Raw genomic sequence first — 18,819 nt, forward strand, 5'->3', positions numbered from 1 at the left:
GAAGCATGCCCAAGTCTCCACCGAACCAATGTGGAGAGTTAATCACAAGTTAGGGCACTTTGGATTGAACATTCATCTATGATGAACTGGCAAGCCACTCTCCCTGTGTGTTTTCCCTTCAGACTGTATGATTTCAGTGCAAAGGTTGTCTTAGAACCTGAAAACCCAGAAACATTTTGAAACCTGAATTGGCCTATTCTCGGAGACTAGTGCTGAGTCTACTGGGATAACATCCATCTGCAGGTTTTTCCCAGCACTGAAGACATAGTTCATCCTATAATTGGAAAATAATTTGATTTATATTCCATTGTGTCAGAGCCTTCACTCAGGTCTCTCGGAGGAGAGGTCTGGGCAGCAGGGAGATGGTCTAGTTTTGAAAAAAAAATGCTCCATAGACACTTATGGAGAAAGTGCAAAAATGGAGCCTGAGTGATGTTTATGAAAGAATTCCAATGCCTCTTTGCAGATTCCCGAGTTAGATTGAGGGATGTGAAGCATGGAGAGCCCAGACACAAAAACAGTGTAATGATTGGCCTCCCATCCTGGAACTTGCATTTGCTGGGTCCTGCCTACTACATGCCAGGCACTTGACATAGGAGTTCATTACATCCTCTCAATGCCACTGCAAATGGGTGTAATTATCTCTATTTTTCTAAAGAAGAGTAAACAAAGTCCAGAAAGATGGGTAACAAAGTCCAGAAAGATGGGTAACTTGGCCCAGGTCACATAGCTGGCAAATACCCAAGTGATAATTTGAACCTGAACCCAAGTCTGCCTTACTCTTAGACCACATCCTTTCCTGTGCTCCAAAGGCTGAGTTTGTAAAGTGTGATGGATGCCTCTGCTAGAAGTGCAGAGTATACAAGCAGAACAACCCAAGACACGTGCTATTGATTCAGGCAGTGGTACTCAGGGCATTTTCCTGTGGAGTTTATGCTGGACCTACTAGCATCATTTTCCTCATTTTTCTCAGGGAATGCCTGGAAACCAAGATAATTGCTCATCAGAACTACTTTAGGAAACCCAAGTGGCAACGGGGGACCCTCTTAACCTAGAAAATTCTGGGAAATTATCCCTCTCATGCAGAGGTTGGCAAACTTTTTCTCTAAAGTGTCAGGTAGTCAATGTTTTCCGCTTCATGAGTCAGAAAAATCTCTGTCGCAACTACTCAACTCTGCTGTTGTGGCTCAAAAGCTGCTGCAGACAATAATTCATAAATGAATGAGTGTGGCTGTGTTCCAATAAACCTTTAAGGTCACTCAAGCTTGAATTTTGTATAATTTTCACTTGTCACAAAATGTTATTTCCTTCTAAAATTTTTTTTCAAATTTAAACATGTAAAAACCATTCTTAGCTCACAGGCCATACAAAAGAGGTGGGCAGTGTGGATTTAGCCCGCAGGCCATAGTTTGCCAATCCCTGCTCCAGAGGATCATATTTTATTTTATTTTTCCCCATATGTTAGATGGTTTACTCTCAGAAGGTTTACAAAAGTAGACAAGAAGATCTGTTGATAATTAATTAGTGAAAAACTACTGAATATAGCTTGACATTTTAAATCCTATTAACAACAATTTTTGGCCACCAGGATGACTCACAGTAAACAAAATTCCTTATTACTTTTTTTAAAAAAACTTTCTTTTAATTGAAATTTCAATTGAAATAATTGTAGATTCATACACACTTGTGAGAAATAATATATAGAGACCCCTTGCACCCTTCACCCAGGTTCCCCCTATGGTAACATTTTGCAAAATAATCTACCAATTTTGTCCAGATTTCTTCAGTTTTGCTTGTACTGGTGTGTGTGTGTGTGTGTGTGTGTGTGCATAAGTGTGTGTGTGCGCATGCATGCACATATTTAGTTATATCACTGCAAAGATCCCTGTGTTGCCCTTTCATAACTATGTCCACCTCCCTCCTGCCCCCCTATCCTTAGCTCCTGGCAACTACTAATCTGTTCTTTATTTCTAAAATTTGGTCATTTGAAGAATGCTACACAAATGGAATCATATAGTATGTAATTTTTTGACACTGACTTTTCATTCAGAATATTCCCCTGGAGATTAATCCAGGTTGTTGCATGTATCAGTAGTTAATTCCTTTTTATTCCTGCATAGCATTCCATGGTAAAGATTACCATTGTTGGTTTAATCCTTCATTTGCTGAAGGACATTTGGATTGTTTCTAGTTTCAGGCTAACATGAATAAAGCATCTCTGAATGTTTGTGTGCAGGTTTTTTGTGAACATTTCATGTCCCTGGGATAAATGCCCAAAAGTGCAATTTCTGGTCTGTATGGTAATTTCATTTCATATTTATTACTTTTTAAATATTCCCTTTGCACATATTTTAAAATATGCCTTTTTAACATTACCACAAAAACACACCCTATAACAAATGACACCGTGGTAACAGCTCTTTAAAAATTCCCTGCCATCTTGCATTCTCATTTTATAGACATAGAAACTCTACATTAGAGAACTTAACTGACCCCAAAGGGTCAGTCATAAGTCACAGAATGGTCAGTGCAAGCTGAGCCAGAACAAGAAATCCCTTCTTCCTTGTCTTCCATTAGTGCTCACATCTAAACATGCTGCACCAGTGAAATTACAGACAGAAGCAGCCAATGACGTGGTGTTTCTCATTATGGAAGAAAGAAAATGGTTTACTTGGCTCTTAGGGATGTCATGAGCTCACATGTCCTAGCTACAGCCTTCCTCAATGGAGTCTTATGTGGCTTCTTCACTCAAAACTTGAGACTGCCTCACAGCATGGGCAAGTGACGAGGAATAGCAAAGTGCAAACATGCAAACAATGTTTAATATTTCTCCAGTGTGACTATGGGAACTGGAAACCCTAAAGCTCTGTGACGCTTTTCATCAGGCCCCTGGGGGTTATGCAGCTGTGTGGTTAACAAGTTGACTATACTGATCAGAGAGGGTTGAACTAGTATTGATAAATTACAATTCCTCAAATCTAAAGCCTTTCCTGACATGTTTTCTAAATGGTCCAAAGAAGAGTTTATTTCATTTCTACATTAGACTTAGCAATTGGTTTCTTCAGTCTACTGGCCATGACCAAGAAGTGCAGGAATCCTACCATCTTTCACTCCCTCCTCAGAATCTAGGAGCCATTACAACAATCCGTCCATACCTTTAACCAGTGCTGCAGAGGGAGGTCTGTGGACCAACAGCATCAGCATCACCTGCTAACTTGTTAGATGTGCAGACTCTCAGGCTTCATTCTCAGAATGGTTCAATGAATTTCTGTGACTGAGGCCCACCAATCTGCTTCTTTCCTAGCTCTCACTCAGAGATTCTGAAGCTCACTAAGCCACTTTAGAATTAATTTCAAGTATACAACAGAAATGTAAGTCATAGTTTTTAAATAAATTAATAATAATAATAATAAAAGCTCAACCAACAAAATAGTTCCAGCCCCTTTCTGTCAATTACACAGTCTTTATGAGGCCAATATTGATATAAACATAAACCAGAGTTGTTATTTCTGACATTCAGCAGATTGTAACTTTCTTCACGCATTCACTGTTTAAGTTGTTTCTAATGAAAATGCTCAGTTTGTGCTTCTACTTAGCACCTATTTAAAATTCTTTATCAAACTGTAATTTCCTCGAAGGCAGGAAACGTGTGTCTCCATAGCCTAATAAATAGGTGTCTAATAAATGGTTGTTTAACAAATGAATGGATTGTGTTTTATATTACGGTTGCTTTGCCCTCCACTAAACAGTGCACTTACAGGTTGGAGAAGATGAGGGTTTTGTTTGTGCTGGGTTCCCGAAGATTTTCTCACTATCCGTAAGTATGCAGCTGACTTCTCTGAATACAATAGGTTCACAAAAGTTGTTGGATGCACAACAACAACCAACTAAATTGCACCTTTAGTGTTACTGCATAGAGTCCAAATAATTTTACCATGGACATTATTTCCATGTACATGTGGGAAAAAGTAATTTAGTATTGCCATTTTGAATATTGTTTAAGAAACATCATTACCTATAAAATGGAACTTGAGAGCATGTTTGGGGAGGTTCGTGGGTGAACAAAGGTACCTGTGACAGATGTACCTCCTTTCAAAAGGGTTTGTCATGGAACAATGAAGGCAAAAAGAGGCAATGATACTCAGCCAGGTGAGCCAGTGGGCCCCAGCATTTTTACTGAAATTTTCTAGTTAAGAAACCAAATTACACAGGCTCATTAGATGATCCAAATTCCGACATTCAGGTAGGATATTTCAAGCCCTTTGATGTTGAACTTTTAGGTGTATCTGCCTTGTTAGTTATTCGCTATGAATGAGAGTATCTGGCACTTCCACAGAAAGGTGGAAATGACAAATAAGCACCTTTGAAGGATCAGATATGTGTGAAGGAAAAACACAGTGTCTGTGCTCAAGAATCTAAGATAACTTAGCAAGGATGATCTGTGCTCTTTAATTTTTACATATCCCATATGAAGGATGGGAAATGCTAAGTGTTTTCCTCAGTAGTCTTAGTTATAAAACATTACAGAGGGATACAAGTTTTATAATCTACCTTTCAGCAAAACAAACAAATAAATCATTTGTCTGTGCTTTGGAATCTAAGAGGAACATAAAGCAAAATTAGATATGTTTATGATAGGTAGACTTCAGCAATGAAGTAGGAGTTTGGAAAACTCCTACAGTCAACCCTAGGATGACTTTAATGGATGACTTCAACATGATTTTCTTTCTTTTCTTTTTTTTTTTCTTTCTTTCTTTCTTTCTTTCTTTCTTTCTTTCTTTCTCTCTCTCTCTTTCTTTCTCTCTCTCTTTCTTTTCTTTTTTCTTTCTTTCTTCTTCTTTTTTTTTTTTTTTGACAGAGTCTTGCTTTGTCATCCAGGCTGGAGTGCAGTGGTGTGATCTTGGCTCACTGCTACCTCTGCCTCCTGGGTTAACGTGATTCTCGTGCTTCAGCCGCCTGAGTAGCTGGGAATACAGGCGTGCGCCACCACGCCTGGCTATTTTTGTACTTTTAGTAGAGACGGGGTTTTGCCATGTTGGCCAGGCTGGTCTCGAACTCCTGACCTCAGGCGATCTGCCTGCCTTGGCCTCCCAAAGTGCTGGGATAACAGGCATGAGTCACCGCACCTGGCCAACATGATTTTCTTTTCCATCAAAATGACATTTCCTTGAGAATGACAAGAAGAGAAAATGGCTACAAATATTAATTTCTTTCATTCTATATTGCTGCCATTTTTGTATATTTATAAGAATAAGATTTTGTTGTTGATTAGGGTTTTTGCTCTATCGAAATAACATCTTCAGGATATATATATTTCTTAAATGACTAACATGTTTCTGATCCAAGAGTACATACAAAACTGGACTGAGTATAACATTATCTTCCAAATAAATTTTAACTTTGTGTTTAATTTGTTTAAGCATTTTTCACAGAATTTGTCCCCAGACAAAACTCTTAAAAGTTAGTTTTGAGTCAACACGTTACAATGGTTGCCTGAAATCACTAAATATTTTAGTACTGTTAATTCAAATTCATTTGAGCAGTATTTCACATGCAAAGCTTCAGACTCATCCAGTCTCAGAATGATTCTTTGAAGGCATAAAGCTGTCAATTATGAATTAAATGGACAAGGTGATGGAAAGTAAATGTCTACCTTCAACTCTGGCAGGTAATTGTTTCTACATGCTACCAGTGTTTTTCATTAGCTGTATTAACAAAGAAATCTTAAGTCCTGCCTAAGTCCACAGGCCTCTGAAGGAAGTCTAAACAACTTTGAGTGATTTGGAGTGGAAGCAGTACTAAGCAACAAATTCAAAAGCCTTTTGGTGGGCACCCTCTCCCCTAGAGGTGGTGTGTTTTGCCAGATTTGTCCTTCAGAGTGACAGTTCCATGGTTCACAGGTTTATCAAATACTAAGCCATCACCCTCAAAGAGCTTGGAGGGGATGATATTAGCCAGCATTTATTGAGTGCTTCCTCTGTTCAGAATACTACACATACTTCTTCTAATTTAGTCTTATCAAATGACTCTGGGAGGCAGGTGGTGAAAGAAACCAAGGTTAGGAAGTTAAGTGTTAGGAGTAGGAAGTCCAGCTAACAAGTGACACAGTAGAGTTTCTAAGTTAGGTCTGTGTAGCTCAAAAGTTTATCCTCCTAACCTCTGTGCCATTCTGCAGGTCATCACAGGGCATTCAATAGCTAGTGATGGTGGCCATGGCAAATTGAGGGGTGTGAAAACCAGAGTTATTTTCTACACCTTTCCTTAGCTGGGATGGGAAGCAACACACATATACATTGATTTTATTTTGGTTTATTTATGAGGGGATAATTTGTATTGTGTGTACATGTGTACACATTCTCTCTCTCTCCCTCCCTCCCTCTTTCTGTGTGTGTCTCTCTTTCTCTCTGTGCACATGCGTGAGAAAGACAGAGACAGTGAGAGAGGGAGAGAGAGAGAGAGAGAGAGAAATAATACTTAGAAGTATTGAAAGTTTGAAGACCACTCATCTAGTCTCTTCAACTAATTAAATGAAATTAATTTGTATTGTAACTTATCTCCCTTATGCATACCCATCTATTTGTAACTTGAGAAAGACTATATTCTTAATTGTTGCATTGCAATTGTTAAATTTATTGCAACCGAAGACATCACATTTCTCTATTGCATATTTTTATCTCCCCAGTCATGAGACAGTGGATGTCCTTTATCCTCACCTCCCCCTAATTGTTTCCCTTTGGTACACACTCTTTCCTTCCTTCAATTTTCATAAATTCAATAGTCAGGACCCAGAGAGAGCAAGAAACAAATAGATGCTATGTGGAATAAAACCATTACTTCCTGACACCTCCATATTTGTTCTTTCTGGTCTCTTGGAGTCTCCCAATTAGTTCTTGTCTTAATTTTCTGGCAAATTTCAGGAACCCTCACAATCTTCAAACTATCATCTTCCAATATTCTTCTCTTGGGAATTCCCTGGAAACTTCCTGCCAATATGCAATCCTAGGACCTGAGTAAGAGCCATATTTTATTGACTATGAGAGTAATCTTCCAGATGGCTTATTTTGTAACATTCTGCAAGCTATAGGACTCAGTATGTATAGGCATGTCCCCTCAAGCCTTTCTAATCAGTGGGCTAAGGAGAGCCATTGTTCTATTCATTATACCATATGCCAATCCCTTCTCAAATCTGGGATCATAATTGATGGGTTTTCTTTTTTCCATAGGTCAAGCTTTTGTTTCATGGCTCTCATGTTCTTGAGCAGCCCCACTGGCCTCAAGCCCTCACTTACCCTAACAGTTAGATAATATCACCCATCAAGGAGTCCTAAAATGCAGTCCATTGACATTAAAGTGATAGTCTTTGCTGTCCTAAAGCTTATCTGTGCTGGACACATGCACAGCCTGGAGGGCAAATGGATTGTTCAGCAGCTTGCCAGGGAGAGATAAATAAGCAGTGAAGGAAAGAGCAGACCCTGGCAGGGCAAACCGAACTGGGCAAATCCATAAAGCTACAGCCAGTGAGCAAACAACAGCAGTCTTATATTCAGTCACTGGAAATGTGAAGTTTCTTTTGACCTAATGTGTTAATGTGAATCTATGATTCACACAGTCCCAAAAGACAACACATTTTGCAGCAGGCCCAGGAACTTTTGTAATAATGTCATCTATGGAAAAGATCAGGAAAGCAGAAAATATGATCTTTATAATTTTTGTGTACCTACAGGGCCAATTATCTATTAAACAATCATATAGAGTGATCATTTCAGGGAAACACTAAAAGATACTTTAAAAATAGTCAGTAGATTCCAATTATTTACGTCATAAAGAAACAGACCATCTTAAGTAACACGTGGACAATAAAAGCAAGCAGATGTTTGCATTCTAACCAGGGCACTAATGGAGGTGCTGTGGCATTGTATCGAAGTAAAGTTTGCCATCTTCAGAATTGCCCACTGGAGTTTTAAATACAGCTGTATAACTTTGAATCAACAACTTGTAAGCATTCCCCGACCACTCTGAGCATCATTCTTTGCTGCAATTAAGAATTAATAATTCATCACTAACACACCGTGTCAAACTCATTTTCTGAAACAGGCCTGAAATGTGTGATTGACTATAACATGAAAATTTGTCATAAAAACAATTCCTTGGGTTGCTGAATTGTAAACATAAGTTATTATGAGCAAAATCACAGTAAAAATAAATGAGCAAGACCAAACTCACAAGAGACTGGATTTGAAATTTCACATGCAAGCTGTAAGCCTGGCAGTTACCAAGTCAAGCGTTGGGTACTCTGTAAAACTTGACAGTAGGAATGGATCCAGATACTATGGCCTTTTACCTTTCTTCTGGAGAAATTTAAAGCATTTTTATAAATATTAAGCCAGATACTGCTCATTCAATAAATGACTCCTGGAAGTATAGAAGACATTTGTGGGGATTAACTATTTAGGCCACCAAGCTATCATTCACTGCCTAAGAATAATCTTTTTTAAGGTAGGGAGAGCCAACCTTTTCTGGAACACCTCACAGCTTAGAAGGCCCAGATTCTTGCCACTCAAGCCTTTTCAAGTGGGGACATTTAAAAAGAAAATTGCACTTGCACTACTATTGTGGAATAGGACTAATTACAAAGATTAAAACAGCCTTGTCATCTTCAGGGGTTAGTTTCACTGGGAAAAACTCTACTAGGACACTAGTACTAAGTCACTCACCCGTTGGCTGGCTGTTTTGGCATGTGGACTAACAACACTCCCTTTGTCTTATTCTTGCTTTCTTCTAATTGCCCACTTTCATTTTTGTGCTGTTTGCTCCTCCTTTCATAAAGATACCTAAGGAACAATATATTTTTAGCATCCACCAGCTCAAACACAATGCCCGTGTTTGTCTCATTTCTTATTTTTTGATTTGTTAATATTTACTTTTCATTTCTTACTTTCTTCTTTATTTATCCTTTTTGCTGATTTCTTTAACTTGCAAGCATTTCCCCATAAACATATTTCTCACCCTTTCTTTTGTTTTCTTCCTTTCTCTCTCTTTCTCTTTCAGTCTCCAATATTTTCTAGCAATTTGTGGCTTGCCTCTTCTTGATCCCTTAGTCCTGCACCTGTTTGTTTGCTGGGCTTTTGTTTATATATGGGAGATGGGCTTGGCTGGAGAAAGCAGTAGGTTTTTGTTGCTTTGGGACCTCCCTTCCTCTAACATCTCTTGCTGATCTTTTTATTCTCATTTTTTTTTCTTTTCTTTTCTCCCCTGACCTCTCTGGTCTTCCACTTATCTTGTAAATTATTATACTTGATCTTAAAAAATTATGGCATTTTCGCAGTAACCAAAACAGCATGGTACTTCTACAAAAACAGACACATAGAGCAATGGAACAGAATAGAGAACTCAGAAGTAAGGCCACACACCTGCAATCATCTGATCTTTGACAAACCTGACAAAAACAAACAATGGGGAAAGGATTTTCTATTTAATAAATGGTGCTGGGAGAACTGGCTAGCCATATGCAGAGAACTGAAACTGGACCCCTTCCTTATACCTTATACAAAAATCAACTCAAGATGGATTAAAGACTTAAATGTAAATCCCAAAACTATAAAAACTCTAGAAGAAAATCTAGGCAATACCATTCAGGAAATAGGCACAGGCAAAGATTTCATGATGAAGATGACAAAAGCAATTGCAACAAAAGCAAAAATTGACAAATGACATCTAATTAAAGAACTTCTGCACAGAAAAAGAAACTATCATCAGAGTGAATAGACAGCCTACAGAATAAGATAAAATTTTTTCACTCTGTCCATCCTACAAAGGTCTAATATCTAGAGTCTACAAGGAACTTAAACAAATTTACAAGAAAAAAACAAAGTAAGCAAAGGACATGAATGGACACTTCTCAAAAGAAGACATACATGCAGCCAACAAACATATGAAAAAAAGCTCAACATCACTGATCAAGAGAGAAATGCATATTAAAACCATAATGAGATATCATCTCATGTCAGTCAGAATGGCAACTATTAAACAGTCAAAGAACAACAGATGCTGGCGAGGTTGTAGAGAAAAAGGAACACTTTTACACTGTTGGTAGGAGTGTAAATTAGTTCAACCATCGTGGAAGACAGTGTGGCAATTCCTCAAAGATCTAGAGGCAGAAATACCATTTGAGTCAGCAATTCCATTACTGGGTATATAACCAAAGGAATATAAATAATTCTGTTATAAAGATACATGCACGCTTATGTTCATTGCAGCACTATTCACAATAGCAAAGACATGGAATCAACCCAAATGCCCATCAATGATAGACTGGATAAAGAAAATGTGGTGCATATACACCATGGAATACTATGTAGCCATAAAAAGGAATGAGATCATGTCCTTTGCAGGGACATGGATGGAGCTGGAAGCCATTATCCTCAGCAAACTAATGCAGGAACAGAAAACCAAACACTGCATGTTCTCGCTTATACATGCTAACTGAATGATGAGAACACATGGACACATTGGGGGGGAACGACACACACTGGGGCCTGTTGGGGAGGTGGGGGGATGGAGAGCATCAAGAAGAATAGCTAATGCATGCTGGGCTTAATACCTAGGTGATGGGTTGATCTGTGTAGCAAACCATCATGGCACATGTTTACCTATGTAACAAATCTGCACATCCTGCACATGTACCCCTGAACTTCAAATAAAAGTTAAAGATTAAAAAGAAGTATGACATTTTATTTTCTTATATCTTTCATCTAACTTCAAAAAAAGTAAAAAATAATTAAAGCTTACCCTCCTTAAAATAGAAAAACGTTCAAATGAACACATACAGTTGCATGTGTGTGTGTATGTGTGCGTGTGTATAATACATATATAATATATATAAATAAAATGTACATAGAAATGTATATAAATATGAACAGTGTTGCTTTATCATTGATAGTGACCCCAGTAAATAAAACAAGAACTGGTTGTACTAACACCAATACATGGAAATAATCTACTAGAACTACACAAGCCATGAAATGGTCTTGGAAGCAACAATACAGATTAATTCTTTTATTTTGGAATATAGCAATATGCACATTTCATTGGACTCATTAGTATTATGTATTTAAATTTAAATTTAACATTGATCAATAGCAATAAATTATATACAACACACACACATATACACAACATATTATTTTATTCACAGAAGGCAGGTCATTTATAAATAAACTTTTGCATAGTCTAAAACTCATATATTGATTTATGCTACCAAAATACAGCCTGGGTAAGCAGAGAAACAAATAAGCGAAATAGACAAATATATATAAAATAGGCTGTTTTAGAGATAACACAGGACAGATTTTATTAACTAATTTATGACTTACAGTCTGTTGGCAGAGGCCTTCCTCCTCCCTAATTTCAGTCTTTCTGAACAGGAAAAACAGACCAGAAGGCTTGATGGTGTGCAAAGCTCACATCTTTATCTCTGCAAGAGCTTTATTTGGGGGTCTGGAAACAGAAATTCTCACCATTTTTCATTGATTGTAATGTTTGATATGTTTTCTCTTTGCTGGGACCTTCACTCTGGATCATTCTGCCAGGTTCCTTCATTATCTTCAAACTATTGGCAAATGATTTATTGGCAGTAACTATATTCATGGACAAAGTGAACTCATTTTCTGGCTTGACACTGTAGCCCTCCCTTCCTTCTATTGCACTGTGACTCCAAAAACACCCAGGCTTGCAGCAACTACTACTGCACATACTAATCAGAAGTTTCTATGAAGTGCTCCTGCTTTGAACTCAGCAAAGCCACAGCCAAGTGGGTCCTTATGAAGTGAAAATGGCAGTCCCTTTGGGACATACTATTCCGATTTAAAATGGACTTTTAAAAAATTGCACTTCTGTCTTGAAATCCATTTGTGCTAACATGGGTCATGTAGAGGAAAAATTACGAAGGCAGGGAAAGTAGTGGAAAGAGAAAGGTCTTTACATGGCTAGGACTTTTTTTTTCAGATAACAGCTTCCACTCCACTTCCATCCTCATCCCTCCCATACACCCAAATCCCAATCTGGGTGCATACAGTAAAATCTTAAATATGCACACTGAGAAGCAAGTGCAATCTAGTTATCTGAAAGTTCATACAAACGCTTCTCAATCTTCCACCCAAACATTACACAAGTGAAATGACAAAATGGGTTGCCTCCCACTCTCTCCCACACGTTTTTCTATAGGAACATAAGCGTTTAGATAACTGAATAGGATCTTGATGGGAAATTTAAGCTTCTTAAGAATTCAGTGAAAGATAAATGTGGTTTTATTAATACATACATACGCCCAAACCGTAGACACACAGTTCAGTTCTAAAATAAAGAGACTTACATAATGTGTGCCAAGAACAAAGGGAAAGACAAGGAACAAGGCAAGAAGATATAAATTTTGGTAATGACTTAGATCCTATAATGCAACACCTGCACAAAGGGAAGCTAATACCTTGATTCCACAAGGTTTAACCTCCTCCTCCCCCTCACCTGCCCATTCCAAGGTTTTCCTAACCCTATGGCTGCAGCTTTCACTGCCTAATGACTCCCCTTAATGGGAGAATATTTGGAAGCCAGAAAGGAATTCGCTGAGGTCACTCAAGGGTAGTGGAATTACACATGTCATATAAAATGCTCTTGCTAAATTGATGCTAGAAAAACGGAAGGGCAAAACCTTCACCCAAACCCTACTGGGAACGTGAAGTTAATGGAGTGTGCTCATCTGTTAGTGCAAACTCTCGGGTTACAATTTTCTAAATCCTATAGTCCTCTTAGAAATGATAAGGGATCTCAGCTGAGAAAAGCAATGTAGCTTATTCCTATTTGGGATCCCTTAATCCAGGTTGAGGGGAGGGGGTAAGGGGGTTGGAATGAAATAGAAAGAATTCGCCAGACAACTGAAGTTAATAGCTGTCCTGTACATTATCAACAAGGAGAAAACTTCACTTAGGTAAACTTACAGAGATCTTGGCTGTCAAGACCCTCATATCCCACCCCAGGAAGTTATTGAAAATAGCTCTTCTCCCTCTAGGCTTTATTGCTGATGAATTTGTGGGTTATAATAGTAACTCACATGTAGGGCATTTGACCATGTATGAAGTGATTTTCATTCATGTAGACCTCATTTGATTGTTCCAAAAATTCTTGAGGTGAGTGTTTATGACCTAATTTTTAAAGATGAGGAAAATGAGATTCAGAGAAACTTAGCATCACACAGCTACTAAATGGATGAGCTAAGACTTGAACCCACACCATGACTTTCCACCTCAAAGCTCATGCATTTTTCCACTCAATCAGGTTACTCCCTTCCACCAAACCAGGCCAACTTTCATTGTCCCCTACACCACTATCCTTCTAGATATGTGAATCAAATTCCTGAGAGTCTGTTTTTACACCTAGTCCCTCATGATCTCCCTTGCCCCATGCATCATCCACTCCTTTCGATTTCACCTCTCTAAAATAGAAATGAAATCCATCCACTTCTCTTCATCTCTACCACCACGATATTAGTACAAGCAGATATTATTTTTGCTTTCCAAGCTCCTGTTTGGTTCACCTACATTGACTCTGATGGCCCTCCAATCTGCTCTACTATGTTGATGCAAAAGTAATCATGGTTTTTGTAATTACTTTTAACTGCAAAAACCGCGATTACTTTTGCAACAACCTAATATTTTCCAGGTTGCTGCCAATGTGAACTTTTCAAAAGACCAATGTCATCCCTTGCTGAAAACTCCCTCATAGAGTCTGGCCATTTCCTACCCCTGAAAACACACTGCCTCAAGTCCTTTCTGTCCAGCTCTCAGCTCAAGCAATCCTTTCTCAGGGAAATTTTCTCTGCCTTTCTCTGTAGCAGATCAGCTACATCCTCTTAGTACAATCACATGGCAACATATACCTCCATTTTATAGCTTTTATTCCAGGTGAACCTTTACTCATGTCTGTGTGATATTTCATCAATGTTTGTCTCCTACACTTGACTGTTATTTACTTGAATGCAGGTTCCACTTTAGCCTTAGCACACAGGATGATGCCTGGTTCAGAGAAAGCATTTGACAAATATTATGGAACAAATGTAAAGCTTCTCTTTCTTCTTTTTCTCTTTTTCCTGCCCTCTCTCCATTCCTCTACTCTCATCCTTATCCCTTTCCTTGTCCCATCTTCATGGGACTTTGCTCTCTTACTTAGTCTTAATTGGAAAGAAATCCATGACAAAGCAGTAAATATGGCAACTACAAATGTTGTTCTCCCTAAAGTCATTTGATTTCAACTAGGAGACTCTTGATGCCTTAAAAGACAACAAAATCATTCTCTAATGCTGATGTTTTAGTCATTCTCATGAGATGGGGAAGATACACCCTATTTCATGAGTTCTCTGGGGAAATTCTTTCCCAGTTTAACCCAGCCGATATTGGGAGGTATCTTACATTTGTTGCTGCTCAGGCTGCAGTTGTGATATAATTGTCAATGCCTGCCCATGAACTCTCTTGATCATAGCAGTTCTTACTGTTGTCAGTTCATTTGAGCTACAGGCATTATTTTAAAACAAGCCTTGCCTGTTAGGAGAAGAGAAGTTGCACACCTGGTAAAACCACTCAAAGAAAAAGGAAGGAGGAAAGATTCCTGCTCCCCCCTCCCCCCCACCCCGCCCACCAGCCAGAGAGAGAGAGAGAGAGAGAGATTGAGAGAGAGATCCTCTCAAGGCTCAGGTGGTACTGGGGCAGAAAGTTGTCCGGACAGATACCCAGGAGACCTATGGACTCCACCAAGCGCGCTGGTTCTTAATGCATTTGTAGGCATATGTTTAAAGCGTTAAATAATTAGCTCACTGAGATGTGTAGTGACTTGATGGGCATTCCTTGGGTTATGAATGGACAACTGCATTCTCTTGTAGGCCCATTTGTGGAAAGAATATAGTCTTGATTATCACCTTCTAGTAGAAATGCAGAGAAAGAAGCTCTTTATTTAAAAATGCTGCATTTTGGCCCAAAGTATGTTGGCACGGTGCAGAAAAGCACAGATACAACGACTCAGTTGAAAAGTTAAAGCTTCTTAAAAGTTTATCTCACCTATATCTTCCATTTTACTTATGCACAGGGGGAGACATATGATTTTTAAATAATCAGTCTAAATAATAGTCAGCCAATAACTCTCTGTTAGAGAGTTATTTCTCTCTAAAAGAGAATAACTCTCTGTTAGAGAGTTATTTCAATAAATTTAGCATAAAATATTTAAATGCTAAGAAAACATTGTGTTATAGATTAATTGGAAGAATTTTTTCTTTCTTAGCGTTGAATCTTATAATCGATCATATATGAGATTCAATAAAAATAAGTCAGAAGTAGGGAGCCATTTGATCTACACTTTGATAAAGCTGCCCTGCTTCCTCATTACACAAACACCATATGGCCCCCACTTGCCTTAGCAAAGAGTGAACTCTTGCCAAGATATGTTAGCGCATGGGATACATTCTCTCCACATCTTGGACGCCACATCAGATTAAATGTTACATTCTGCTGGGGTAGGGTGTTGGTGGATGGGGAATTAGAGAAAGAGACTGGGGTCTGAGGGTAATCTAGGGGGGCAAGTGGCTTTTACCAATGAATTTGCTAGCCCAGCTCCTCCCGCCATTGCTGGTGAAAAAGATTTCAAGCTGTTAAATTAATAAGTATGAAGTGAGTATTTTTTTGCTTTATAAAATACGGTACTTTTGAGAAAACACCTTAAAAGGGGGAAATCTACATTGAGAAGACGTAGATTGCTAGAGAAGAAAGAAGTCTTTAGAGCAAGGGTGTCAAACACAAAAACCTACAAGGGACAAACAGGTAACACCAATAAGCAGAGGACATGGTGTAAGACATTAGAAGGTATATCATGCTTCACTGAAACACAAATTTTAAATCATTGAGTGGGCAAAATTACATAAGGGCCACCAGTGTGCATCTGCTTCTACTTCTTCAACCCCTGAATTGTTTACTTGACGATGTGCCTAACTTATCCCCACCCATTTCAGATCCAGCCAATATTTACTGATTGGCCTCATGCCCAGCATTGTGCCAGGTGCGTTCACAGACATGACCATTTTCAATACTCATAACCGTCCAATGAAGTGTGTATTTATGTCTCCATCGATAGATGAGGAAATTGAATCCCTGAGAAGTTTAAAATGTCTTGGCCAAACCCACCATTCATTGCTCTGGAAGAAACTTGGGAAACACTACCATTCTTTTGTTTCTTAACATTGAGCCAAGGATATCAGTTCGAGTAAACTTGTTATCTGTTCTCTGGTAGTTTATATGCTGTTTTGTTCCCCCAAGGCAATACATGATGAGTGTGTCAGTACAGATATAAATAACTGCACAATTAGATACTCAGGGGGAGAAATAATTTTGGTTAAAATAATCAAGGCCTCTGTTGCAGAACAATAGCTATAAATAATTCAGCCTTTTCTGGCTCAGGCTCTTTGACCAAAATTCCAATTCTGTCACGTGTTAAAACTCAAACTGTCAATTTGAGGAGGTTCTGCTTAATTTCATTTTTGTCTCAAGTTTAGACAAGTGAAGAGCAACTCACAAGAGAGTGTGAGTATACTCAACTCACACACAGTTAGAACCATTCTTTATGCAGCTTCAGCTATTATGTAACATGCATTTCTGAAAATGCTATATTCCCCAAAGCACAGCAATCCACTTTTATTTTCTTTTAAAATAAAAATAACATTAAATGAACCATTGACATTAATATTTATAGTAACTCAATGTCTTTGAAAGTTTCATTCACAGAAGATTCCCTTATATGTGATTGCAAGCAATTAATTTAAAAACGGAAATGTACTTTTACATTTAACTAGAAGTCATAGTCCTGACTATTCACCTCACTAGCTAACCTTTCCTCAAATATAAATATATTTTAAATTGGTTTTACTAATGCCCTAGGTACTTGGAAAATCCTACTGGTGCAAACTCATTATTAATTCACAGTCCCCAATTCTAAGCCTTACAGGTATGACCTTAGAAGTAATGGCAGCTGCTCTTGCCTACTTTATAAGAATTGTTACCGAAACTTGTACGCTAATAATTTCCAGTGATTACAAGCCATTATAAAAGCTCTCAAGTTACCTAGTACTATGGAAATAGCTCTTCTCCATGTGGCACCCCAGGAATACTTGACAACCCCAAAGAGAGTGGTTTTGAAAATTACATTAACAAAATATAAACTGGCATCATCCAACTCTCAGTTATTTATAGATGCTCTGCAGGGAGAATCAAGTGGTCTTTCCTCTATAAGCACACCAAGTTTATTGGCAGCTACCTGGCATTATCTGACATGGAAATCATCTGGTCAGTGAAAGCATGAATATCTTGACGTATCAGTTACTTGTTCATTGCCCACCAGTGTTTTGTGGCCACCAGTTGGGAAGCTCTGATTTAGAGAACGATTAGCAAAAGAGTGAGTGATCAAGTAAGTTTGCAGCAAATCATGTTTCACATCTTGCACCATTCAGGTAATGAGATTTCTCTTTGCAGAAATGCTATCCATTGCATGAAGACTTGGTTTAAATTCATCTGTCTCTTATATACCCATTTTTCCTCCAGAGTACTTAGCATAGGACTTCAAAAGGCACTCAATAAATATTTGCTGAATGAATGTAACAGGAATTAATAATGCAAAAAATGTTTTTGAAAGATAATTGATGTCAAATGGTAGGCAGAGGAAGCCAGAGAAAGTTCACCAGTGATAGAAATGCTGTGTACAAATTTGGTACAGTGCCCAAGAAAAGGATTTGAATTTAACAAATAACCTTTAAAGCCAGGTTCTTTTATGTCCATCGCCCCTGGACTAAGCCATATTAGTGGTGGGAGAATCCCAGCCAAACAAACCCTGATAGCAGTTTGAGAAAGGGAAGTATAAGCAATAACCAAATGTTAGAAAGGATTCCATGAAGCACTTTGCCATCAGTTGTTCAGGAAACTTCTAAGAATAGAATAGCACACACACATACACACACTATAGAACACATCATTAAATTCTTTATAAAATAAAGAGGACAAACTGGATAACATGCAGAGGGCCTTAACACTCTCATGATTGCATGAGCCCCCAGGTCCAAGTTAATACAGTGTTGGGGTATTTTGACTGGTTTGATCAATATTCTGGGCCTAGATTGTCAAAGGCAGTTTCCTAACTTTAGCACATCATGACAGAGAAATTGATGCAATCTGCACCACATATGGAGGTAAACTGAGGAAGCTATGTGATCCAGAAATAACCTTCCAGGGATCAGCTCAGGCCAGCCACAGCCTGATGGCCCATGTGCCAAGAGGGTTCAACAGCTGGGTATGTCTGCAACCCACTCATCATTTACCAGTGCTCTGTGGTCCATCCATTGAGAAGCTTTGTTTTAAAGAATGTTTCTCAGAATGATCAGCCTAGAAATGAGCCATCAAGTAAGTTTGCAGCAAACCATACTTCATATGGCGCACACTATACTTCTCTCAGGGAGTCAAAACACGTATTAGTAAATGAACATATTAAGGCTCTGAGAAGACCTATTTCCCATTGTTTGTTTGTTTTTGTCCAGTATTTTCCAACCTCTTTTAACCAGGGCACCTACTAACATCTTGCAGATCTACGGAGGCTGCCGATTGGTTAAACCCTCCATGCAAGCACGCAGTACTGTGACTCGAAAAGGGTCAATGCAACAATATAGGTCCTAACTGTCTTTAATTGGAGGATTAGTTCAGACACTGGAAAAACTTTAATCTTTAAGAAGGAATCCTCCTGGAACTT

At 38.4% G+C, this 18,819-nt stretch overlaps 1 protein-coding gene across 4 annotated transcripts in view; it reads right to left on the reverse strand.

Moving 5' to 3' along the window:
- The window catches only part of MID1 (midline 1), a 664,445-nt gene that overhangs the window by 367,544 nt on the left and 278,082 nt on the right, over positions 1 to 18,819 (reverse strand). The gene's annotated exons all lie outside the window — the stretch shown is intronic.

The sequence above is a fragment of the Pan troglodytes genome, chromosome X, assembly GCF_028858775.2.
Source record: "Pan troglodytes isolate AG18354 chromosome X, NHGRI_mPanTro3-v2.0_pri, whole genome shotgun sequence".
In the NCBI taxonomy this organism is placed as follows: Eukaryota; Metazoa; Chordata; class Mammalia; order Primates; family Hominidae; genus Pan; species Pan troglodytes.